The sequence below is a fragment of the Lissotriton vulgaris genome, chromosome 1_1 (genome assembly GCF_964263255.1).
Source record: "Lissotriton vulgaris chromosome 1_1, aLisVul1.2, whole genome shotgun sequence".
Classification (NCBI taxonomy): domain Eukaryota; kingdom Metazoa; phylum Chordata; class Amphibia; order Caudata; family Salamandridae; genus Lissotriton; species Lissotriton vulgaris.
In genome coordinates, this window is record NC_141685.1 from 80,139,540 (window position 1) to 80,166,520 (window position 26,981).

At 46.1% G+C, this 26,981-nt stretch overlaps 1 protein-coding gene across 1 annotated transcript in view; it reads left to right on the forward strand.

Annotated features, from left to right (window-relative positions):
* Positions 1–26,981, forward strand: part of LOC147737424 (uncharacterized) — a 51,746-nt gene that overhangs the window by 17,677 nt on the left and 7,088 nt on the right. Inside the window, exon 2 of the mRNA XM_086929158.1 lies at positions 11,269–11,455. The gene's annotated coding sequence lies outside the window, so the exon portion shown is untranslated. The remainder of the gene's footprint in view (positions 1–11,268; positions 11,456–26,981) is intronic.

Genomic DNA, 26,981 nt, shown 5'->3' on the forward strand with positions numbered 1-26,981 from the left:
AAACGGGAGGAGCTTAAGAATCTTTCTTATTAATCTTATTAGGGCGTAACAGGTGGTTGCCACCTTACGAGATTGAACCAGGAAACTAAGAGTTGGGTCTAGCCAGACACCTAAACTCTTAATTTGTTTCTTGTGGGAAGGGGGCTGGCCAAAGCTGCTAGGCCACCAAGCATCCACAGTAGTGGATGCATTGTGCCCCAACATCATGACCTCGGTTTTTGTACCATAAGCTTCAGGAAGGACTCGTCCATCCAATCGAGTACTTCACTTAGGCATGCAGAGAGATTATTACAAGCAGAGCCCTGACCAGAGTAAAATTACTAACTGGGTGTCATCGGCATAAGTGACCAGTTGCACCCCCCTGGGCAAAACCACCTCAGCCAACGGCCTCATGTAGATGTTAAACTGGTGGGACTGAGGGAGGCTCCCTGGGGGACGCCGCAGTGCAGGGGCATCTGGGTTGAAATTACCTCCTCCTCAAAGGCAGCAAAAGTTCTGTCCGTGAGAAAGGAATGAAGCCATTTCAGGGCCACACCAGATACCCCTATGTCACTTAACGTTTGAATCATGACTGTATGATTGACAGTGTCGAAGGCTGCGCTTAGGTCTAATAGGATGATGGCTGCACAGCTTCCAGCATCCACAATTTTCCTGGCTTCTTCGACCACTGCAATGAGGGCGGTCTCTGTGCCCTGTTTGCGCCTAAAGCCCGTCTGGGTGGGGTGTAAGGATTTGTGGTTTTCCAGGAAGGTGGAAAGTATAGCGTTCACATGTTTTTCCACCAGCTTACTAATGCCCTGCAGCAAGGAAATGGGGCGATAATTTGTCCAGTCCTCCGGGTCTAGATTAGGTTTTTTTAAAATAGCCTTCCACTCGCCTGCTTCCAAGGAGGTGGAACAAGACCCGATGCCATGGAAGAATTAATTACCTCCTGAATGACTGGCGCCACCGTCTCTGATACCCTCTTAAGAATGGTACGGGGAGCAGCATCGGCGGGGGACCCGGACTTAAGATTTCCCTGCAGTAACTGCAGTGTCGAGCAGTCGAGCGGATTAAACTCCTCAAGCCTAGTCATCCCAAGAGGGGGAGGGAGGAGTAGTACCGGGTCAACCTGCTGAAACAAGGAGTAGATTTTGGCCACTTTAGTAGCAAAATAATTTGCTAATTCATCACAACGTTTATGTGCGAGTAGTGGCTCACTGAATGCTGACCAATGGGAGCAACAAGGCATCAATGTGTTGGTGCTTTGAATTTATAAATTATTTAAAGGTGTGATGCGGAGGGTCAGTGTCTTGTGAGCCCTACAGGACGGCGACCCAAGGACTATAATTTGGAATAAATCCTTCGCAAGACAAAGCTTAGAATATTGAAATGTTGAGACCTCCATTGAAGTCAACGGAGCAGCAGCAGCCTCTAAAAACGGATATAGGCCCGCTGCTCTCAACATCACAATGTCCTAAAACACAGCCTCTGCCTCTCTCTTTCCCCTGCCTCTCCAAAATATATGGATTGGGCAGGAGAAGGCAGAGGATAGAGCCTGCAGCAGGGCACACAAGAGCTGTCATACGTCCAACGAATATTACTGACAGCGATGTTAATTCACTTTAGGAACTTATACGACCTATACCCTTACTTGGATGTTATATAACTTGAAACAGAGGATTACGGGGAAATTCAAATACTTAAACACGCATGAAAATTACTTCAAAAATTACTTCACAAATTGGTAAGTTAAAATCATTGGTCTATTTATATTATACTTAATGAAACTAGACTGATGTTTGTTACTATAGGAGCTATCAAGCAATGAATATTTAGCATTGATAGCACTATTGATTTACTTATAGGAATTGGCACATACGACGCAAACCACAGGACTAGGACAAAGTCCTGTATCTACTAGATAAAACTACTTGTTGTCACCAATAATTTGACACATCTATCTTAAAATAGGTGAGTTATTGCTTAGATTTATATCATCACAAGATTGTGAACCTGGCACCTATGGGTGTTATCGGGGACCACAGCCCTATACCCTATACCCTATACATTTGACTCATATAAAATTAGAGTCGGTTATTCTTTGAAATGTAAATGGTTTATGCCATGTTATGCGAAGAGCACGATTTTGGTACACATGTTCCTTCTTTTGTAAAATTAAGTGTGTAAATACTTGCAACCGTATATAAGATTATGGCTAAGGCTGAAAAACAATTTTCAATTGAACTTCCGTTTTACGTTGAAAAGTGTAGAATATGGTTTGTTTTGCAATTATGAATTTGTAAATTATGACTTATTATAAATATTTGGGTTGCAGCCCTGAAGAAGTCAATCTGTCCTACACGGACTTGACGAAACACGTGTTGGCTGCGAATTATCATTTGATGTGAACTGGATTTGAATTTGAAGGAAGACTGGACATTAAATGGAATAGTGAAAACTATATAAAGACTCTTTTTGATATTTAATGAGTGCTCGGAGGAACGCAGTAACTGTTTGGACCATTGGTTTGTCTTGGAGGCTGTGGTAACCAGCCCCCCATCTCTTCCTGAGCACCACGTTTATATAATTGTTGGATTACTTATACCTGGACTCTTTGCTGTGCGCTCTTATTAGCCGTTACCATTTTTTGCCACACAAGAGCCTCCCCCCCTTCCTCCTCGCAGTGTCACTGGCGTCTAGGAAGGAGGTGGGGTTCTGCTCATCTCTTGCATCTCTCCGGCTCACCTGAATGATGAAAAGCAGTTTAGCCGAGCCCAGGGAGAACCAGGGGCTGACTTCAGCCTCTTTTCACAGCTATTGCTGTGAATTTTCAACAATTAACCGCCATGGTCCTGCATGCAGCTGTTAACTGTTAAACATTCACAGCAACAGCTGTGAAACAAAGGTTTCAGAGTACCGGAGGTGTTTCAACCCTCTCGGTCTCTGGGACACCGTTGTTTTATTAATGAACACATTCTGCCCTCATGGGGCAAACAGTGTAATGACCTTATAGTTAGCCGTAGCAGGCAATACTGCCCATTAAAGGATCGCTCCCTTGATAAAGGCCATTGCCTTTGGAGCTACAACAAGCTTCAAAGCTATATTAAAGGTTTCAAATAATTACTGAAAGCATAAACATGGTTACTCAGTCAGAGAAATAATTGTCATAATATTTGCAGGAGAATCACATAAAGGTAACTGCTAAAGTATATCAAAAGCAAGAATCAGAAATAACTCTATCTGTAAAGTCAATAGACAGACCACAACAACAAATGTGTGCTAAGAAATAAGAAAAACTGTTTCTATAATATCAAATAGCAAACTGCCAAAGAATTTGCTTAAGTAAAAATCAAGGAAAAGTTCTTAAGTACAAAATCAGTAAGAGGACTGACATGTAGTTTGACTATAGGAAAACTGTAAAATAAAACAATTCCAGGAAATATCCCAAAACAGTACATTTTATAAGTTTTAAGACAGAGAGAACACATTATTGACATGGTTCATGATGAGGTAAAAATGACAGCAACCAATGAATGTTCATGAAAACATGGCACAACAAAATGTAGTTAAGTAAACCACACCTACAAAATGAATAATTAATTGTGACTTTTCCCCTAAAAGCCACAAGTCATTTTACAAGGTTATTCCCTAACATAATAACTGGATCTTAATCACAGTTTAAGTTTCTGGCCATTCATAATTGACCCAATTTGTACGGGAACATTTGCTGACAGCTCATTAGTTGTTTATTAGAAATAACCGAGGCTAGAGTTAACAGCTCGGCACGGGCTCTGCTAGCCTCGTATCTGTGCAACAGAATTTTTTCAGTCGAGCTGGGGGAAGCTAGTTCAAAAACTTTTAGTTCCCCTTGCGGAGTGCCCCAGGGGTCCTCTTTAAGTCCAACCCTTTTTAATTTGTATGTAGCCCCATTAGCTGAAATCATTAGGGCAGCTGGCTTCACACCGGTGTCTTACGCCGACGACACCCAGATTGTGGTGTCTATTAGCAAGGATGTGAAAGAGACAGCGGAGAAATTCAGATCCTGCATGGTACAAGTCAGACAATGGATGCTCACCAATTGTCTGAAATTGAATGGGGATAAAAGTGAGGTTCTGGTGCTAGGGGGTGATCCAAACATCTGGTCCCCGGAGTGGTGGCCTGATAGCCTGGGCAGCTGTTTGGTTCCAGCAGAGAAGGTCAAAAATCTGGGTATGACCTTAGATATCAATCTTTCCTTCGACGCCCAGGCCAGTAAATTGGCTTCGGCAGTCTGGTTCATTTTAAAAATGATTAAAAAACTATTGCCCTTCATCCCAAAGGATGCCAGGAAAAAGATGGTAACTGCCATTGCCCTGTCTAGGATAGACTATGGGAATGCCCTGTATGCCGGAGCTAAGCTGCAAATTCTATCAAAACTTCAGCGCCTGCAGAATGCAGCTGCAAGGCTGGTGCTAGATATTCCTAAACACGAGCCAATTACCCATAAATTAAAATCCCTGCACTGGCTCCCTATCGTCAAAAGGATTCAATTTAAATCACTGTGTCTGGCCTACGAGGCGCTCCAGGGGTCTGGCGCTCAGTTCTTAAAGACCTGTCTGAAACAGTATGAACCCTCCAGGCTTCTTTTTTTCCAGTCAAGCCAAATTGATCCTGGTGCCCAGATTCAAAAGAGCCAGATAGGGAGGCAGAAGTTTCCTTCTACATACAGCAAAAGTTTGGAACCTGCTTCCAATTTCTATAAAAAACAGTCCATCCCTGCTTTCTTTTAGAAAAGCAGTGAAAACCTGGCTTTTCACGGTAGCCTGCTAGAGGGCTTGATCAGGCCAGAAAACCTTCTTCTGTCTTAGCGCCAAGATGCCCTCGGGCATTCGCGCGCTCTATAAAATAATAAATCAAATTAAACCTGCACTACTTTCCCTTGGGAGCTCCCGTCAGTCTGACTGTGGAACGTGTAGGACATTTATTGATTAAAAGAGATGCTGGATTCCCATTTACTTCTTCAACAAAAGGGCCACTCTGGGTGACCTCCAGGACTGCACCAAGCATGCAACCCTTCTCCCGTCTCAGGCACCGTCATTGTGTCTGATTCAGTCCAGTAGAAACTCCTAGTGTAGATGCAAGTTGTGAAAAATCCTTATTAATCACTGAAGAATTTTGTTGAAATCCTGAATTTGTTGAGAATTTGGCATTCTATTCTGTATTGGGCTGTGGGGCCATCAGGACTGAAGGCATGTTCCAATTGATCTGCCTTTGATTCTGCAGGCTCGGCACAGAGGCCAGTTGGGCTGGGACCATTGACTGTGACATCCCATTCTGGCCGTCTGATTCATGTTTCAGTTTCCCAGGTTCCTGCAAACATCGCAAGGATCATCTCTTATTCTGCACATTATTAGTGTTTGAGGTATTTAAATTGCCAAAACATCTGTGTTGGGTTTATATCTGTATATATACATCTGTTTTGCGTTTATATCTATAACTAGAATCAGAAACAACATTATTACACTTAGCAATTCTTCTTACATTCCACAATTTTCCATCTTGAGTAATTACAGAATTACTAAACACTTTTTTGATTTGTATAGGTTTACCAAACTTACATGACCCTTTCATCATCAGACCTGGTCTCATAATCTTTATCCAATCACCCACAACAAAATTATGAGTTTTGACCTTCCATTTTTTACTGTACCAACTCATGGTCTTGTGTTGCTTTGCTTCTACTCTCTCAGCTGTATCATGTACACATTCTTTAATGTCCAGTTTACCTTGACACTTTTTCTTAAACCACCATGGACACATTTTTGAAGCGGGATCTCTTCCTTTGAGTAGTTTAAATGGACTAAGCTCTGTTGTTGTATGGGGTGTAATTTGATACACCCACAATCTCTCTCTTAACTCATTCATCCATTCACCACGCGTTCTCACCACATCTGTTATATAAGACTTCAACACCCTATTAAACCGTTCCACCTGGCCATTCTCATGTGGTTCATATAATGATGTACACTTGTGTGTAATACCATGTTCCTTTAAGAAATTCTCCATTTCTAATGATTTCAATTGCACCCCATTGACCGTAACTGAACTCTCTTTAAAAAAACAATCACCGCATTGGTAGTGGCATTGGGTAAAAATTTTACTTCTGGCCATTTTAAGTGGAAATCAATCAACACTAGCGCATATTGTGAATTTTCTGGTAAATTCTTAAATGGGCCTGAAATATTAAAGGCTAACTTTTGCCACGGCATGTCTGGCCACTTAACAACCTTTAAAGGTGGAACATTAGTTTTTAGCATTTTCTCACTCGACACACACTCTTACATTCTCTTACTGTCCTATCTATAAATGCATCCATTCCAGGCCACCAAAAGAAACTCCTAATCAACCTCTTCATAGAAGATATACGGGGATGTGTCTTATGAGACAACTTGAGTATGACATCCTGTATACCTTGTGGTGGAACACATTTGCCCTGACTTAAACAAAAAACCATTTTCCCATTCCAATTCATCCGCCACCCTTGCAAATGGTAAGAGCTCTTCTTTAATTAAATTTTTTTTAGGCCATCCTTCCATTATATATTTTTTAAGAGTACTCCACCTATCCTCTATCCTGACACAACTGTCCCACTTCTCCTCTGTAATCTCTTGAAAATGGTCACCCATCACATCAGCTATAGTCACAATAAATTCTCCTTCCTTAACCACATCCACCTTGTCCTGTTCACACAGCAGACGAGATAGAAAATCGGCAGTGACATTTTTCTTTCCTGGAACATACTCTGTGCTAAAATTGTACTCCTGCAATCTTGATGATAACCTCGCAATCCTGGCAGAAGAATGCCAACCGCCACCTGTGGACAATATATTAACTAGCGGTTTATGGTCTGTCCTAAGGATAAATCTACAACCCCACACATATAACCTGAAATGTTCCACCGCCCACACACACGCGAGCAATTCTCTCTCAATTGCTGCATATTTCCGTTCACACTCGTTCAATGTGGGTGAGGCAAAAGCCACGCACAACTCCTCTTTTCCTTCTCTTTGGAACAGAATGCCCCCTAAACCATATAAACTGGCATCCACCGTGATTATGCACTCTTTCTTCATTCTAATGGGTTTCAATGTAGGAGCATTAATTATATCCATCTTTATACATTCAAAAGCCTCCTGTTGTTCATTTGACCACACATTTTGTCTTAATAAAACCCGCAATGGTTCCATTTTAGTCGCAAAATTTTCCACAAACTTACTGTAATATTCACACATACCCGTGAACGATAACAACTGATCCTTATTAATAGATTATGGGGCTTTAACAATTGCATCTACATTAGTCTTCTTTGGAACAATTCCATTTCCAGACAATGCGTGACCCAAATACTCGACTGTACGTTTGAAAAGATAACATTTGTGTGCCCTCAATGTGAGACCATGGCTCTCTAACCTTTTGCAACACTTCATCTAAATGAAATACATGCTGAGTTTCGTTCCTTGAGAAAATTAAAATATCATCCTGGAAGCATTTGACAAATTCATCCAAATCTCTAAATATCTGGAACATCACTCTTTGGAACACTGACGCCGCCGACGCCAGGCCAAATGGCATTCTCGTATATTGGTATAGGCCAAAAGGCGTAATTAACGCTGTGAGTTTCTTTGACTCCTCCTCAAGTTCTATTTGGTGGTATGCTGATCGCAAATCTAACATTGCAAATATCTGGGCTCCCTCAAACATTGATACAACTTCGTTAATATTTGGCATTGGGTGACAATATTAGAGTTGAGAGCTCTAAGGTCAACACATACTCTCCATTTTTGATCCGGTTTGCGGACCAAAACTATGGGGGAAACCCACTCAGCCGATTCAATAGTTTCAATAATCCCCTCATCTGATAATTCTTTAACATATCCTTCAATTCTTGTCCTACACTAATTGGAACTCCCCTAATTTTTTGTTTGATAGGTGTGGCATTTTCCTTTAAAACTATTCTATGAGAGAAATCCTTTAATTTCCCTAACTTGTCACAAAACACATTCTTGTAACTGTTTACCAATTTCTTCTCTTTATCATTACAGTTATCGTTGTTACCAATGGTGGCAATCTGATTATATAGTGTATCATCACATAAAGAACTTAAAGAACTACCGCCCCATCTCACTCCTCCATTCCCTGTCAAAGTCATTGAGAAAGCCGTCAATAATCAGCTCGCCGCCTTCCTTGAATCCAACAATTCCCTCGACCCCTCACAGTCTGGCTTCCGAGCCAACCACAGTACCGAAACCGCCCTCATCGCAGCTACAGACAACATCCGAACGCTACTGGACAACGGAGAAACAGTTGCCCTCATCCTACTCGACCTCTCCGCCGCCTTCGACACAGTCTGTCATAGCACCCTCATACAACGCCTCAGCAATGTCGGAATACAAGGAAAAGCTCTGGACTGGATCATCTCGTTCCTCGCCGGAAGGACTCAGAGAGTACGCCTCCCCCCATTCAAATCAGAGGCCACCAAAGTCATCTGCGGCGTTCCACAAGGATCATCTCTCAGTCCCACCCTCTTCAACGTTTACATGAGTCCAACATCCATCGCGCGACAACACAACCTCAACATCATCTCCTACGCAGACGACACCCAGCTGATCCTCTCCCTCACCAAAGACCCAAACACCGCCAAATCCAATCTACACGAAGTAGCCGAATGGATGAAGAACAGCCGTTTAAAACTAAACTCGGACAAAACAGAAGTACTCATTTTAGGATCATCCCCCTCTTCCTGGGACGACTTATGGTGGCCACCGGCCCTGGGCACAGCACCCACACCTACAGATCACGCACGTAACCTGGGCTTCATACTAGACTCCTCCCTCTCGATGACCAGACAAGTCAACGCCGTCTCATCTTCATGCTTCAACATCCTACGCATGCTCAAAAAAATCTTCCGTTGGATCCCCACCGAAACAAGAAAGACAGTCACCCACGCACTGGTCACTAGCCGACTGGATTATGGAAATACCCTTTACGCCGGAACCACAGCCAAACTACAGAAAAAACTCCAACGCATCCAAAACGCCTCAGCCAGACTCATACTGGACATCCCCCGTCAAGCTCACATTTCTGGTCACCTGAAAGACCTCCACTGGCTCCCCGTCAACAAGAGAATAATGTTGCGTCTCCTCACCCACGCACACAAGGCCCTCTAGGACCTAGGACCCGAATGCCTCAACACAAGACTGTCCTTCTACACACCCACCCGCCAACTACGATCATCCAATCAAGCCCTCGCCGTAATTCCGCGCGTCCATAGATCCACCGCTGGAGGAAGATCCTTCTCCTACTTAGCGGCCAAAACCTGGAATTCCCTCCCCACTCACCTCCGCCTTACACAGAACAACCTCTCCTTCAGAAAGCAGCTTAAAACCTGTCTATTCGATAAGTAATGCACCCACCCTCCCTCAAGCGCCTTGAGACCCTCTGGGTGAGTAGTGCGCTATACAAATTCCTGAACTTGAACTTGAACTATAAAGTGACTGGTTCTTTTGCTCTTGGATTCAATATAATTCCTAGTTTATATTGATCACGCCATCCCAGGACATTAACCCCTTTCCTTGCAATGTACAGTTTAATATCAGTACTCCTATGCTTAAAACAGATTCTCACTCCAAAGTAACCCTCAACTTCAATCTGATTGCCTTCAAAACTTTCAGCCAAAAAGTCAGATGGTACTAAATTCTCTAAACACAATTGTTCAACTGCTCTACAAAATATTGATGTGTGATAATTGTCCACTGGGACCCTGAATCTACCATTAACACTATGTTCACTCCACAAACTCTAAAATCACCATTAGGTTATTTCCTAATATAATCAGGAACTCCATCAATAATAGAAACAACAAAACATCTATCTACTTTGTCTGTTTCATGTACAAGATTAGGCCTGTTTACTTCATTATTCGCAACACATGACACTGCACCTCTGGAGGGTGTGACATTATGTCTAATGTCCCGACATACACTTGTGAAGTGCCCTACTCTACCACAGTTCCTACATTCCTTGTTGATTGCAGGACAACCCGGAAATGATGCTAAATGAGACTTATTGCCACATCTAAAACAAACCGCATTGTTCCGTGTTGACCCTTGAACATTCCTGTACATATTAGTGTTCGAACTTCCTCGATAGTTGTGTTGGAAACGTGTGGGTTGTCGTTGCATTTGGTTCTCATTTTTTGGTTTAATATAACAAACCTCCTCCTCTGCCATTTTTTATTTGCATTGTCTTTGACAACCTCCATCCATTTTTCCGACTGTTTTAATGCCTTTGCTTCTGAAATTGCCTCAGCCAAACTAGGATTTCCTAAAACCCATAATCTTTCCTGTATTGTTTTATTTTTAACATGTACTATGATTTGATCTCTTATCATTTCATCCGTTAACAACCCAAAATTACAATGCAAAGATAAAGATCTCAATCCTGTGAGGAAGTCATCGAAACTTTCATCATATTTTTGCTCTCTAGTATAGAACTTGAATCTGTTTAAAGCAATACTTGTAACAGGCTTAAATCTTTTTTCTGTTCTTAATAAAGCCTCATTATACACATTCAAATTATCACCGCTTCCATAGCTCTGGGAAGTAATTTGAGGCAGTGATCTAAAAATAACTTGCCCTCCGAACCTAAACAATGCAAAAAAATACTTTTCTTTCTTTCTGCCCCCATGTGTTCGCCATCTATAGCCTTCATGTTTGTGATAAATTCTTCCTTCCATCTCACCCAAGGCATGGGAGGATCACCCTTGGACTGCAAAAACTTTGCTGGGGGTCAAATTGCATAGTTACACGTTGTATTAAGAAAATGTAACTAGCAGAATTAAATACAGTATATATGCATCAACTAAGTTTTAAATGTGTAACTATATATTGTGTGATAATAGAATGATAATTGTTATACTATGACTCTTAACATATTAATATCATTTGAAAATACCCTATCATTTAAAAAAAAAATTAAATACCACATTGTAAAGAAACACCACATTAGTTGTCCTTTGCGTTGAAATGAAGAGTAATCACCGTGTAGTATTTCTTCGTAGAACACCAGGAAGAGAAGCTGGCTAACTTTGAGGAATAAATGGTTGCGTAGTGTTTATTTGTAGTTTACCAGAAAATGAAGAATAAATTGCTGCGTAGTGTTAAACTGTAGAAAACAAGAAAAACGAAGCATTTAATGTCGTGTAGTCTTTAGATGTAAATCACCGTATTTGTTCGTGTTTTGTTTAAGAACAGTTGCCCCGGTGATAAAAATGCCCGCTGATGACATCAGACGTAAGCGTGCTATGTCCTGACGAAGATCAACGCGCTGACTTGTGTAACGTCTCGACGAAGATCAACGCGCTGAAATCATTGCCAAGACTCGGTTGCCATGGACGTTCGTCGGTGTTGGAATTCTGCAGTGCCGCTTAACAAGCGTGAGTGAAACTCAAAAGATGCAACAAACTCCCAATGTACACGATGCGGTGCCAAAGTAATGACCGTCTTGTAAGCTTCCCATAAAACTGACGGGGAACTAACAGATGCAGTGTTTTCCGCAAAGAAGTATTTTGAGGCTTTGCGGATTTCTTTTCAAATTTACGGGACTTGTAAGTATCTGGGGTAAATAGGGTAAAGCCTCTTACGGGACATTTGGTGGTAGGAGTAGGTTAACACTACTGGTGAGTGGTCTGATATACCTCTGGGTTTGATCGTAATGTCATCAACGTTCTGCAGACTGGTTTCCGATGTCAAAAAATAGTCTATTCTAGATAGACTGTTGTGTGCATTTGAATGAAACGTGTATTGTTGTGTTGTGTGATGGGTATGCCTCCAAATTCAACCAGCCCCAGTGCCTCCGCGAAACTCTGCAAGCGAGAGAATCCAGGTGCCTGCGTCCTCACCGGATATCTGTCTAACTTAGCATCCATTGTGGTATTAAATCCCCCCGATAATAAGGTCTCCTTCCGGCAGGTCTCCTCTCGCCAGTGGTATAGCGTCCGATATGTGCCCATTGTCCGTTACATACGCCAGTGGTCCGGTGTACAGGAGGCGGATCCACACACAAAACTTAGGGACAAATCCCAAATGAGGAAGGACAGCGAAAAGGTAACTCCACTCCACCATATCAAAAGCCATCCTCGCATTTAGGGATATGACAACCGCCGGCTCTGACAGGGCTGGTGCTTGAGCCATCGCTCCATGCAAGCGTCTGAGGTTTAGCGCAGTGTTTCTATTTGGCATGAAGCCTGATTGGTCCGGGTGAACTAAATGCGGGAGGTGTGCCATCAGTCTGTTTGCCAGTACTTTAGCAAACATTTTTGCCTCCGCATTGAGCAGGTATATTGGGCGATAAGAGGTACACTCTGACAGAGGTTTACCAGGTTTCTGGATAGCCACTATTGTGGCCAGTCGCTGGTCAAGCGGCAGTTCGCCTCTATCTAAGCTGTCGGTGTACATTCGCAGTAAGTGTGAACTGATAGTGTCCGCCATCTGTTTATATAATTCTATCGGGATCCCTTTGGGTCCCAGCGCTTTGCCTGACTGCAGCGAGAAGATTGCGGCTTGCAACTCGTCCTCTGTGAGATCCGCCTCCAGCTTCAAGGAAGCCTCCTGCGTTAGTTTTATGCATTTCTATACCTTTTATGGAGGCTGCTGCCTCGGCCTCGGACATGCCCGATGCCGATGTATAAACATCTCGGAAATGCCCTGCCAATGTGCGTATAATGGCCCACGGGTCTGTTGTGAACTGTCCCTCTGCTGCCTGTAGTTGCGCTATTCCCTTAGTGCTCTGCTCTCACCGATCAAGCCAAGCCAGGAGCTTCCCGTCCTTGTCCCCTACATCATATACCTTATGTCTGGTTGCTGTGAGGTTGGACATCGTCTCTCTTCGCAGATGATCCCTATACTGTTGTTGTTTGAGGTGCAGAGTGTGCGTCGAGTCAGGTGTGGGGTCCGTCAAGTGGTCTGTTTCGGCTGAGTGTAATTCTAGCTCTAGATCCATTAGTTCTTTCTTTTTTTCTCGTTTGTGTCCCGTATTGGAGACTATTGCCTGCCCCCTAATTACAGTCTTGTAAGCTTCCCATAAAACTGACGGGGAACCAACAGATGCAGTGTTTTCCCCAAAGAAGTATTTCGTGGCTTTGCGGATTTCTTTTAAAATTTTCGGGACTTGTAAGTATCCGGGGTAGATAAAGTAAAGCCTCTTACGGGACATGTGGTGGTAGGAGAAGGTTAACACTACTGGTGAGTGGTCTGATACACCTCTGGGTTTGATCGTAATGTCATCAACTTTCTGCGGACTGGTTCCGATGTCCAAAAATAGTCTATTCTAGATAGACTGATGTGTACATTTGAATGAAACGTGTATTGTCGCGTTGTGTGATGGGTATGCCTCCAAACGTCAACCAGCCCCAGTGCCTCTGCGAAACTCTACAAGCGAGAGACTCCAGGTGCCTGCGTCACCATTGGATATCTGTCTAAGTTAGCATTCATTGTGTCATTAAACTCCCCCCCCCGATAATAAGGTCTCCTTCCGGCAGGGTAAGCAGAAATTCACTAAGAGCTGGGAATGCCACTGTGTGGAGCGCCGGGGGGATGTATACTGATATCACATTAATAAGCTTACCTTCCCATTGACCCTGTATTGCTGCAAATCTCCCCTGATCATCTTTTCTGGTTTGGATTACTATGAAGGAAGAGTTTTTCCGCACCAGGATACCCGTTCCCCTGGAGCCCGACGAGAACTCCGAGTGTACCACCATCTTATACCCCATCTATCTAATGCCTTACACTCAGTGACTGTGAGGTGTGTTTCCTGCAGGAGTGCCAATGTGGGAGCTTGACGTTTCAGGGCCTGTAGCACCAGTCCTCTCTTAATCTTGTCTCCTAGCCTGTGTACATTCCAAGTGAGTAGTGTGACGGGGGTCACCTCAGCTTCAGGGGCTGTGTCCTGGGTACAATCAACTGGGGTGTGTGATGCGGTAGTTGATGAGCGTGAGCCGTAATCCAACCATGTTATGTGGAAACCTGTCAGCCAGGGGATATTCCACCATGTTATCATTGCCGTTACAAACTAGAACAAAAAAACTCGGAACCCATACTTCCCAACCCCTTGTCAAACCCTCCCACCCTGCCTCCCTGCCCGACGGACTCTGAACTTCCCGCTACCCCAACTCAGCAGAGGGCTTCATCCCAACCCAGAACAGTGTACTTGCGTGAAGGGGGTAGAAAGTCCATGGAGAAGCGCAGACCTTCCCTTCCCTCCATAGCCCGCATCAGCCCAGTGTCCAAAGCCGGCGCGTCTGCCGCGTTATCTATGTTTGGGTGTCTATTGATCGGCCCGCTTTCCAGTTTTATCCGTGGGCGAGGTCGTCCACTTCTGTCCGCTGTGAACATTCCCGGTCTGATTGCCTTTGATCTTGGCTGCTTGAATCTCCGTTCTCGTTCCGATAGCGTTGGCCTCTATTCCCGCGACATGGTCCGTCTACTCGTCGCCAGCCTTTTTTGCACCGTTTTTTCTTAGCTTGTTCCATTGACACTGGCAGGACACTACTCGTGCATTATTTACACTTATTGTGGTTTTCTGCACCGTTTTTTCTTAGCTTGTTCCATTGACACTGGCAGTACACTACTGGCTTTCTTAATGGCGGGTACGCACACCAATCCTACCCCACCTGACCTCAGCTGACGTGTGGGGACATAGGGGGGTCAGGAGATCCGACCGCGACGGAGGAGCCCTTCCCTGCAGGATCCGATGGCAGACACAAAGTGCCTTGAAAGTGACTCTTTCTTTAATTGGGAGTCAGTGTAACGCGGCCTGGGCTGCCCTAGCCGATGCCCTTCTCGGACGCCTCAAAATAAGGCGGGCTGCCACATTCTGCACTCCCTACAGACGGAGCATACACTTGGTTGTTGCGCCTAGATAAAGGACATTACCATAGTCCAGGCGCGACGTCACCAGGGCATGAACCAGAGTCTTCCTAGACGCTATAGGGAGTAGGTCCAAGGTTTAACGCAGGACCTTCAGGATCCCAAAACAGGCGCCTGCTACCCGTCTTGTTTGATAGTCTTAGGAAAGACTGGGATCTAACCAAACTCCCAAGTTCTTTGCCTGCACACAGGGCGTAGGTGACCCCCCAAGTCCTGGGGGCCACCATGCCGATGACAACACAGTCGGGGCCTTACCCACCACAAGCACCTCTGTCTTGTTGCTATTCAACTTCAGGCAGTTCTTAGCTATCCATGCAGCCAATTCTTGCATGCATGCCATGAAGTTGGAGGCAGCCAACTCCTGTGCCTGGGTCAGGGAGACCACCAGGTGCGTTTAATCGGCATAGGATACGACCCTGATCCCGACCCCTCAGCAGTCTCCGCTACGGGATCTACATAGAGATTAAACGGGGTCGGGCTCAGGGTCGAGCCCTGCAGCACTCCCTGGTTCAGCATGATGACCCTGGAGTAGTGTTTGCCCGGTTTCACCTGGAAGCAGTGACCAGACAGAAAAGATTGTAGGCAATTCAGGGCATTGCCAGATACCCCACCCTTCCTCAGACACTACCAACGTGTGATGGGCTACAGTGTCAAAGGCGGCACTTAGATCCAACAGGATCAAGGCCACCGTTTGACCTGCATCCACAAATTGCCTGATGGATTCAGTGGCAAGAAGCAGCGCGGATTCTGTCGAGTACCCAGCTCGAAAGCCGGACATGGTCCCAGCCCTACTGGCCTGTCTGCATCCCTGGATGATCCTGAACCAAAAGTCAACTCGTCTTGCAGCCCAGCTACCTCCAGAACCTTGGGAGGACTGCCTGCCTTCGATCAAAACCAAGGTCTCCTGGGAAAAGCAGACCTATTCACAAAGTGGCTTGGTATACTGTAGGGGCGTTGTCTGGTATGTAAATACAACAGCTAGGCCCAATCAATTTGCATACTCCGCCTCTATCTGCAAGAATAACATCCAACACCATTCTGTTCTGTAAAGTTACGAGACAGTCCGCCTGAAGCTCAGCGGTGAGGTCTCAATGCCCCCACCGTATTGTTTACTGTAGCCTCGACAACGCGAATAAGGTGTCTGATGTCTCTGCTATTAGCCATAGGCCCCCAAAATTGGAGGAGTCCTTTGATAAAGTCCCCTCCCTCTTGTCCTGCCGTGTGGGGCTGTATATGTTGGAGGAAGGAGGAAAGCCACATAACACGATCCCGAAAAATTTATCGGCAACTATGTGACAGACAAAATATGTACCTTGAGCTGGTATTAACAGAGGAGAAGTCTGAGATGAAAAAGTATAAGTATGGTTACAAGTGCTCTTTCCTAATTGGGCTTTGACATTCTGACCATTCCCTTGCAAACAGTAATGGCCTCGACAGGGTAGAGTCCAAACGGGTGGAGATCTTTTTCGTCCAGCCCTATCTGTAAGGCTGTTTTTGTATCGGGTCAAGTTCCAACCATCATATGCTTGCTTCTCGTCAGGTGGGATCTTCCCACCTTCACCAGTATTCTTTGTCATGGCTACTATTCCCTTCATCAAGGGTTCGTGACCAAACATCAGTATTAACAGGGTATCGAGGTTGGTGCTCATATGCGTTGGAAAACATGGCCAGAAATGCCCAGGAGGATCCTTCATAAGAAAACGGCAAGACTAAAAATAGCATCCCCTTATCCGTGCTGTGAGGCATGAGCCCACAGACCCAACAATCGGTGGTGTTAGTGACCAGTTGATGCTGATGCAACAACTGTATGAATGAATTGTTAAAGTATTCCGTTCTCCTGGTCTGTTCATGTTCAGAGAGGGTATGTAGCTGGTGCGGGGAGACAGTAGTGTGAAAAGATATAGGGTGAGAGGTGGGTGTAGGTACAGGTATTGGCTGCAAAGTGTGAGTAACCCAACCCACACAAGCTAATAAAACACATAGAAAAATCAAAACACATAATACTACGCCACATCTACTAAACAATAATTTACAATATTTCTTTTTCATTTCTGCTCTTTTATCATTTTCCGATTCACCAGAATTCATCCTCTAAAGTGTTGCTCGTGGCAATCTTCCTATCTCACTTAGTTGTGGTTATTAGCCGTCCTATGACACTACAGGTCATGCAGGCCTATTGCCACTACTCAGGTCACAAACCAAGTCTCCTACCACGACCCTGCAACTTAAATTGGATGATTCCAGTATCACACAGGAAAGGAGAGAAAAAAATATATATGCAATTCAAAATTTGAAATGTAAGTTCAGAAAAAGGAAAAGTTTTCAAATGTCTCTTGTCTTTCTAGGCCAAAGATTGTATTTGTTTTTGTTCGGCGCAGTCTGGTCCTGAAAAAGTGTCTCTGGATCAGTTGTATCTATTTTGAGATGCGATGGTACAGCTTCTTGCAAAACATCATCGTCTTCCTTCTCAGTCCGAGTTCATTCAAGGTACAAACCGGGGGACCCTTTCTCCTTCAAAATCACCTATACCTTTGCGGACCCACTGGTCAAAAGGCAAAGGCAAGGGTACCTTTTTGCAGTGCACACCATGAATGCAGTTCAGTTCTTTTTCCCAACAACCTTCACGGCTGTACGTGTCGTCAGCAGGACCTGTCTTGGCGGTCCCCAGCGAGCTCCAGATTCTTTTTTCTTTGGAAATTCTTCAGACACACCCAGTCCCCAGGTTGGATGGTGTGCCCGGGATCGGAAGAGGCCTGAGGCAAAAGCGTCTTGTACCTGCTGATGGAGAACACGCAATTGCCCCAGTATTGGAACTTTCATAGATTCCCATGCTTTGTATCATTCCCCGTCGTCGGAATGGGAGCCTCGGTAAATAGTAAAAAACCATAGTAGTAAGCACAAAGTGAAAAAATAGGCCTAGGCCTCATCTCATTTTGTAGCTTATCCACCTCTTTTTGTAAAAGAGACCAAATTTCTGCAGCAGCCAATCAGAGCAGCCTCACCCCATAGAACCTTCCTGAGAGAAGCTCAGAGCCTCAGATTTTCTACCGCACGTTGTGCAAGGGAGTCTCCATTGAGCTCTGCTCAGTTTTCTTCAACTACTTGGATTTTTTCTCAACATGTCGGAGAGGAAAGCCCTTTTTAGAGCCTGTGCCACCTGCTCTAAGAAGAGGTTGTTTATCGAGGATAAACATGAGGATTGTATCTACTGTTTATATCCGGACCACAAACCAACAGACTGTCCGATTTGCAGATCCTTCTCAGCCAAGACCCAGAGGGACAGAGAAGGACGTCTCCTCACATGGCTCCAGAAGGTGAAAGACCGGAAAGACATTATCTCTTCGGACAGTGAGGGCTCCTCGTCTATGGTGTCATCCAGAAGGTCTCAAAAAAGGGGTAGGTCCCCCCTTTCTGCTTCAGACGAGTCCCGTCACAAGGCCTCACCAGGGACCTCTGACAGGTCTGACGGGCCGGCTGCCCAAAAATCTCCTCACCGAGGTGAAAAGGAGAGGCAGGGTAAGCCTGAGGAACTTCTGGCCTCAAAAAAGGTGAGAAAGGCTTTTACAGTCTCTTCGCCTTCCTCAGAGAAAGATCGTGGGGTCAAAAAGCCTTCAACCCCGACTCAAGAGGTCGCTTCAGACAAGAAGCAGAAACCGTCGACGACTAAACTCCCAGGTACGTCGTCTACGAGTGTTAAAAAGGACAGCTCTACCAAGGTTGCCTCGTCGACGGGCTCGTCGACGACGGCTACGTCGACGCCTACACCGTCGACTGTTTTCAAGGCTCCGGAATCCTGCTCGTCGTCGACGAGAGTGACCACCTCCACGTCGACGACAATGTCTGCAAAGCTGCCGTCGACGGCTGTGTCGTCGACGAGAACGACTTCGACGACGACGATGTCGACGACGCCGGTTGCCATGTTGATGACGACGAGCTCGTCGACGGTCCCGTCGACGATTCCACCATCGTCGACGATGAGCTTCACCTCGTCGACGACGCTATCCTCGTCGACGAAGACAGTTTCTATGTCTACTCTTCCACTGTCGACACAGACACAAAAGACCTTCCCGTCGACGACGGCCTCGTCGACGAGGGCCTCGTCGACGACGACCTCGTCGACGATGGAAATGGCGGGAAAACATGTTTTTTCGCGGAAAAGGAAGCAGATCACGCCAGAGATGACTTCTCCTCGCCAGGTTCAGAAGCTACCACCATCACTACTATTGGAGGATGACTCTGAGGAAGAGACTTTCAGTGAATTTGGGCAGGCCTATAGCCCTTCTGACCTCCAAGTTAAGGTGCAGGAGTTTAGCTCTGAGGAGGAGCAGATGGAACGACAGCACTATGCTCCAGAGCATTATTATGAGGAGGAACGTTCTGCTACCAGGCACGTGCCTCCACAACAACCGATGCGTCAGTTACCTGAGGGTATGGTGGCAATACCATCCACTTTAGTGGCGGATTTACAACTTATGTTGCGGGATTACAAGCAACGTTTCCCGACGCCTCCGGAAGCCCAACAGGTGCGCCCCACGACACCTCCGCCTCAGACATTACGTCCTGTGGCAGACCATTCTCTACCCCCAAGAGAGCGTGCCACTGCGCTGGAAGTGCGCCCTCAAGAGGTAGTACAGGTGCAAGACACTGATGATGATGATGACGCTGCGTCTTCAGATGCAGACCAGCAAGCGGATCCTGATCAAGATCAACAGGCTCCATGGAATACTGCGGACCCTATCGATCCGGACAATACCGACCCGGATAATATAACTTCGCCCCCAGCGGACGTTGGAGGGTTTCACAACTTAATGGACAGGGCATCCAAAAGATTTGGTCTCCCAGTGACCACAGTGCAATCGGATTGCTTTTTGTATGACTTTAAAGAACCATTCAGGAAGTCAGTGAGGTCAATTCCAATCATTGAACATGTCTGGTCTGAGGGCTTGAAGGCTATACATAATCCGGCCACAGTCCTCCCGGTACTTCCGAGACTGGAGAAGAAGTATAAGGCACCGGATGGCAGTCCAGCATGTTTACTTGGCCAACCGAAACCGGATTCGGTCATTTCACAGGCTGCCCAGAGCAAGTCCAAGAATCCTTCTGCGCCGATGACTACGCCGCCGGATAAGGAGGGCAGGCGCCTGGACAATGTGGGCAAGAGGTTCTCAGCTATGGCCAGTCTCCTGGTTAGGGCAGCCAATGCATTAGCGATTCTGGGACGCTATGATCGACAAATGTGGTGCGATCTTGCCCCATTTGTAGACGAACTACAGGATTCGTCTAAGGAAGATGTAAAGAAGATTTTGCTCGAAGGGGAGCGAGCCTCTTCGGAGGTCATTGATGTGGCAATGGATATTGCAACCACCGCATTCCGAGCACTAGCCGGCTCGGCGGTTCTGCGACGCCAGGGGTGGTTAAAGGCCACATGGTTCAGACAGGAGGTTCAGAATAAGATCTTAGATCTACCATATGACGGTGAGATGCTATTTGGCAAGCACGTCGATGAGGCCCTGCAAGGAATCAAAAAGGACACGGATACAGCTAAGTCCTTGGGTACATTGCAGTATCGTAAGGTGCCCTTCAGAGGAGCTAGAGGAAGAGGTTTTTCTTCTTATCGTGGAGGTAATCAAAATCGCTACTCTTCTGGTTCTCAATCCAGCCAGTCGTATAAGCCACAATACTCCCAAAGAGGCTCTTTCTCTCGCCAGCAGCCTAAAGGACGGCAGGGGCAGCAGAGGAGAGACAACACCAGGAAACAATAGCGGCCAGGTGGCTCTTTCCACTGTTCCTGTCCCCTCATTCACATCTGTGGGGGGCAGGATCTCCCATTGCCTACACAACTGGATGATTATTACATCGGATCAGTGGGTCCTCCAGATTGTCAGAGAAGGACACACATTGGAGTTTCAAGACCTTCCTCCAACAAGAGCGCCGGATGCCTTCCCTCCGAAACATCTCAGGCTCCTTCATCTCGAAGCCCACCAACTTTTCACCAAGGGGGCAGTGGAACCTGTACCCCTTTCGCAGAAGGGGAAAGGGTTCTATTCCAGGTTCTTCCTGGTTCGAAAGACAAGGAACAAGTGGCGTCCAATTTTAGATCTACGGCAGCTCAACACTTATCTCGTCAAGTTGTCCTTCAGGATGGTCACTCTTCAGGACATCCTTCGTCTGCTCAATCCGGGGGATTGTATGGCGACCCTCGATTTGGAGGACGCCTACTTCCACGTTCCTATCCATCCAGCTCACAGGCAATATCTGCGCTTTACGGTGGACAAGAGTCACTTTCAATTCAAGGTACTGCCATTTGGTCTCCGATCCGCCCCACGGATCTTCACAAAGGTTCTAGCTCCGGTGGCAGCTTTTCTCAGAAAACAAGCTATTCAGGTGTTTCCATACCTGGACGATTGGCTGCTGAAAGCTCCATCTGTTCAAGAAGCGTCCAGTGCAGTCCGGACGTGCAAGGATCTGTTCGAGCGGCTAGGTCTTCGACTCAACAGGGAGAAATCAGTTTTACACCCATCCAGGTCAGCGAGGTTCCTAGGAGCCATCCTGAACACGGACACTTGCTTAGCCCTTCCATCGGAGGAGCGCCAGACCAAACTAATGTGTTCAGCTCGTCTTCTCCAATCTCGAAAGACACTGACAGTTCGCAGGTACAAATCACTGCTCGGATCGATTTCATCTTGCATTCCTTTAGTTCCGCACTGCAGGCTCAGGATGCGTCCACTACAAGAGCAGCTGGACAGACAGTGGCGGCAGGTCACAGGATCCTTCGACGACAAGGTTGTCGTTACCAAAGAGATGAGAAAAGCAGGCGGCTGGTGGCTGGAAAAAGACAATCTTTCCAGGGGCTTATCGTTCCTCATTCCTCCATCTCCCCTGATTGTAACAACGGATGCTTCCATGGAAGGATGGGGAGCGGTCCTCCAGGAGCTGAAGGTCAGCGGTCACTGGAGTCCAGTGCAACGCAAGTTCCATATCAACCTCCTGGAACTTCTCGCGATCCGCTTGGCTCTTCAAGCTTTTCTTCCGAGAATTCAAAACAGGACAGTGCTGGTTCGTACGGACAACACTACAGCCATGCACTACATAAACAAGCAGGGTGGCACAAGATCCTCCACCCTCTCCAAGGAAGCCCAGACGATATGGAACTGGTTAATACAGAACAACGTCTCCCTCTCAGCGGAACATCTAGCGGGGACACTCAATGTCAAGGCGGACGCTTTGAGTCGTCAGAGGACAGTCTCTCACGAGTGGGAACTGGATCAGACCGTTCTGGAGGAACTCTTTGCTCGTTGGGGGACACCATCAATCGACCTGTTTGCGACTCCCCAGAACGCCAAATGCCTGTCCTTCGCAAGCAGGGTTCACCATCGGGAGTCCTTGGGGAATGCGCTTTTGATTGCCTGGTCAGGCGCCTTTGTTTACGCCTTTCCTCCCATTCCACTGATTCCGAAGTTGGTCAGCAAACTCAAGGTGGAACCGTGCAGGATGATTTTGATCGCTCCAGCATGGCCCAGACAAGTTTGGTACTCGGAGCTTCTTCTCCTCTCCCAGGACCAGCCAGTTCTCCTACAGCCTGTTCCAACGTTGCTAACAATGTCTCACGGTCAGGTTCTACATCCGGACTTGAAGTCCCTGCGATTGACAGCGTGGCTCCTGAGTTCAGAGAGTTCCAGGGGTTAGATCTCTCAAGTGAATGTAGAGACATTCTAGCTCAGGCTCGAGCCCCTAGTACCAACAAGACCTATCGAGCCAAATGGAAGAGATTCTGTGTTTGGTGCCAGAAGGAAGGTTTACACCCGTATACATCTTCTCCACACAAGCTCTTGCCTTACATTCTTTCACTGGCGAAATCGGGATTGGCTCCATCGTCGATAAAGGTCCATCTGGCGGCCATCTCTAGATTCAGACGTTCATCTTCAGGGCCTTCCCTATGGTCGGCCAGGATTATCAAACAATTCCTGAAAGGTTTATTCAGGGTTTTTCCTCCAGTCCGGCCACCTCCTCCAACCTGGCACTTGAATCTGGTTTTGTCATCCCTCATGAAAGCCCCTTTTGAACCTGTGCATAAGTCTGACCTTAAGTTTCTTTCCTGGAAGGTGGCTCTTCTCTTAGCCCTGACATCGGCTCGCAGAGTAAGTGAGATCCAGGCTTTCACGATTGAGGAACCATTTCTCCAGTTTAAAAATAATGTGCTGATTCTTCGAACGAATCCTAAATTTATCCCGAAAGTTCCTTCGGAATTCCACCTAAATGAACCCGTGGTCTTGAAACCATTTTTTCCTAAACCTTCTTCGCCTGCGGAAAGAACTCTGCACTCTCTGGACATTCACAGATGCCTGAAATTCTATCTGGAGCGCACGAAGCAGTTCAGGAAATCTTCACAGCTCTTTGTTTCCTTCAGTGCTCCACGCAAGGGTTGTGCAGTTTCTAAGGCTTGTATTTCCCGTTGGATTTCCAGTGCTATACAATTTTGTCACCAAGCGGCTGGGAAACCTCTACAGCGAGCAGTTCGTGCTCACTCTACCAGATCCATGGCTTCATCTGCGGCGTTATTCGCAGGAGTCCCTATCAAGGACATTTGCAGGGCGGCAACGTGGAGCAGTGTCCACACCTTTACCCGCCACTATTGCCTGGATTCTTCTGTGAAGGAGGATGCAGCAGTGGGCCAAGCAGTCCTGAGGAATCTTTTCCAATAAGTCGGTGAGCTTTCCTTTCTATCCCGCCTTCCTTTGCATATTTTGTATACTGCATTATTGTCATGTTTCATGATCCTATGTGTTCTGCTGTTTTTTACAGTGATGTGTCACATTTTTAGGTTCAGGTATGACAAAATATGTTTTCTTTACTGCTAGTTACTCTGATACAAAGCATGGGAATCTATGAAAGTTCCAATACTGGGGCAAGAAAACAAGTTACTTACCTGTAACTTTGGTTCCCCAGTATTGGTAACTTTCATAGATTCCCATGCGCCCACCCACCTCCCCTGGGAAAGCTCACTCTTCTGATCTTGGTGGATAGCTGTTACAACGGCTACGAAAATCTGAGGCTCTGAGCTTCTCTCAGGAAGGTTCTATGGGGTGAGGCTGCTCTGATTGGCTGCTGCAGAAATTTGGTCTCTTTTACAAAAAGAGGTGGATAAGCTACAAAATGAGATGAGGCCTAGGCCTATTTTTTCACTTTGTGCTTACTACTATGGTTTTTTACTATTTACCGAGGCTCCCATTCCGACGACGGGGAATGATACAAAGCATGGGAATCTATGAAAGTTACCAATACTGGGGAACCAAAGTTACAGGTAAGTAACTTGTTTTCTTTAGTGGTGATGTCATGCAAATAATCAACCAACATTGGATACTCTATATCCGAGTACTTTTTGGGCCTAGGGACACCCCAGACATTAGCCTGGCATCTGAACACAATTTCATATTGGCTAAGTCCCACACGAGAATGAACAGCTGTTCGGGTGGACAAGAGAGCCAAAGGTAAAGCATCGGCCCAGGCAAGACCCGTGCTGGCCTGTATCTTTGCAAGTTTAAGCTTGAGAGTGCCATTATAGCACTCTACCAAACCCGCTGACTGAGGGTCATTTGCCGCATGGAATTTCTGCTTAATACCAAGACCTGTACATACTTTCTGTATGATTTGGCCCACAAATTCACTTCTATTGTCACTCCAGACAATTCGAGGTAAACCAAACCTCTGGAAGTATTCCTTCAGAAGGACCTTTGCTGTAGACAAAGCAGTATTATCTTTTAGGGGGTAGGCCTCTATCCATCTAGAAAAAGGCGCACACCACCACAAGGACATCCTTTAGGTTATTGCATCTCTCCATATGAATGTAGTCTATCTGCAACACCTCAAAAGGATATGTTGGGGGAGCAAAATGGCCTGCTGGAGTTGGTGTCCCTCTTCCTGGGTTATGCATTAAACAATGCAATGCTTAACTAGATTGTCTGCACATTTAGGGATTCCCGCATTCTGCCATACCGTAGCCAAAAGCTTGCATATTCCTTTCACACTGATGTGGGTTGGACCATGCGCCATAGTCACTACTGGAAGTACATAGGCGTCTGTTAGCAGCCAACGCTGATGTTCCGACAATTCTATCCAACACCCCGTCACATCTAACATTCCCGTACCATCTTTCCACTTACTTAATTCTTTCTCTGTAGCCTCTTCCTGAATCATTTTCACACTTTCTATTGTGTCCTCACACATTCCTCCTTGACTGACCCATCTGGCAGGTCCAGCAAAATACATACGACTTGTCACATCTCTAGCTGTCTCTTTTGCTATCTGATCCGCGAAAGCATTTCCTTCACCTACGTCATCAGTGATCCTCTTATGTGCACTACACTTCACAATCGCTATCTGAGTGGGCAAGGCAAGTGATTCTAAGAGGTCATTTACTAGCTGGCCATGCTGTATTTTAGTACCGTGTGAGGTAAAGAATCCTCTTTCCTTCCAGAGGCGGCCAAAACTATTGACTACCCCGAATGCGTATTGGCTATCGGTGAACACATTCACTCTTTTTCCTTTAGCCAATACACAAGCTCTAGTCAGAGCTATCAATTCAGCTGCTTGGGCTGAATTCTTCCTAATGCGTGCTGTTTCTACAATTGTATGCAAGGTGGTAACAGCATAGTCCCAAGGGATCCAGAGAATTGTAGATCAACTTCCTATAGATGGTTGAGATTGCTTTTTCGGTCAGGGGATTAGTTAGCAGCTGGTCCTCCAGTGGGGATGACTCAGGAAACTTCCCCCCCCTTCCCAGATGTTACCCTGCAGAGCGTGACCCACCTGCAAATGTCAGAACCGTTTTTAGTCGCCTAATTCATACCAACCGGACCATCGAGTTGCACCTCCACCAGCAAATGGTCTGAGATTCCCCCTGCTATGTGTGTAGCGGCCCTAAAGTCATCTTTATGGACAGTCCGGGTGAAAAGATAGTGCAGGCATGCCAGACTACCATGTGCTGCAGACAGGTGCGTCCAGTTCTGATACCCTCTTGCGCTCTAGGGGCATTTATGAGTATCATGAATATAGTATAGGGTCAGTTCTGTCACTCCAGTTACCCCCAATGCGTGTATGCTCTGTCGTAAGTGTCTTACCCTTTCACAGGATGAGTCAGTCTTGTCTGGGTCTCTTTCCTGTTTCCCGACATTTGAATGGCACCTCCGAAGACTCGCGAGAGCAGTGACCCACCAGCAGGTTTTGTGGAGCGCTTTTGTCCTGGATATAGTGCTGCATTCAGTAGGGCACCCACTCTCTTTTCTTTGCAGTTGCCTGTAGATCAGCAGTCCCAAGGTAGCAAGTCACACCTGGCCTGTCTGTAAGTGCAGCCCCCTCTGGAGGCCTGACCATTAGCAATTGAGCCCATCATTCAAGTCAGTAGATTCAGACTTTGTTGTGTTAGGAATTTGGCAAATGCAACCTTGAATGGGCCTGTTGGCAGCACACAATCGTCCTACTGGACCTCAACAATCATGTTGTCGTAGAGTTTTATTTTCTACCTTGAACTGTTGGGAGAGTCTTGGCATCCCTCAGACTAGCTGGTCTTGCTGGATGGCTTTCCGGCTCGCCCTACAGATAACGAGGATGTGTCGGACCTTGCTTTTTCCAGGACAGCCTTGTCCTCCTGCTGGATAGTGAAACTCCCTTCCTTTTCTTACCAGACAGGCAGGCTTCTAGGCAGACTTCTAGGCTCTTGTGGACAGTTACACAGCTTTTCCATTAAGTAATTCAGCCTACAGGTGATGTCCATTCAATTTAGATAAACTGTCAGGCTGACACCATCCCTGGTGCCACAGCAGGCACCTGCTTACTTTGTAGAGCACATTATTCCTTGGTAACAGAGGACTTTGAACTCTGGTATAAATGAGGGAAAGATGCTACGCACACCAACACCGTAAACATGCACTTGATGTTATTGCAAAGTCTGGGCACAGGTATAGAAATGGAGCATTACATGGGTGTGTCAGTAGAAAGCCACTCCACTGACCATGATGCAAAGATCTAATCAGGCTA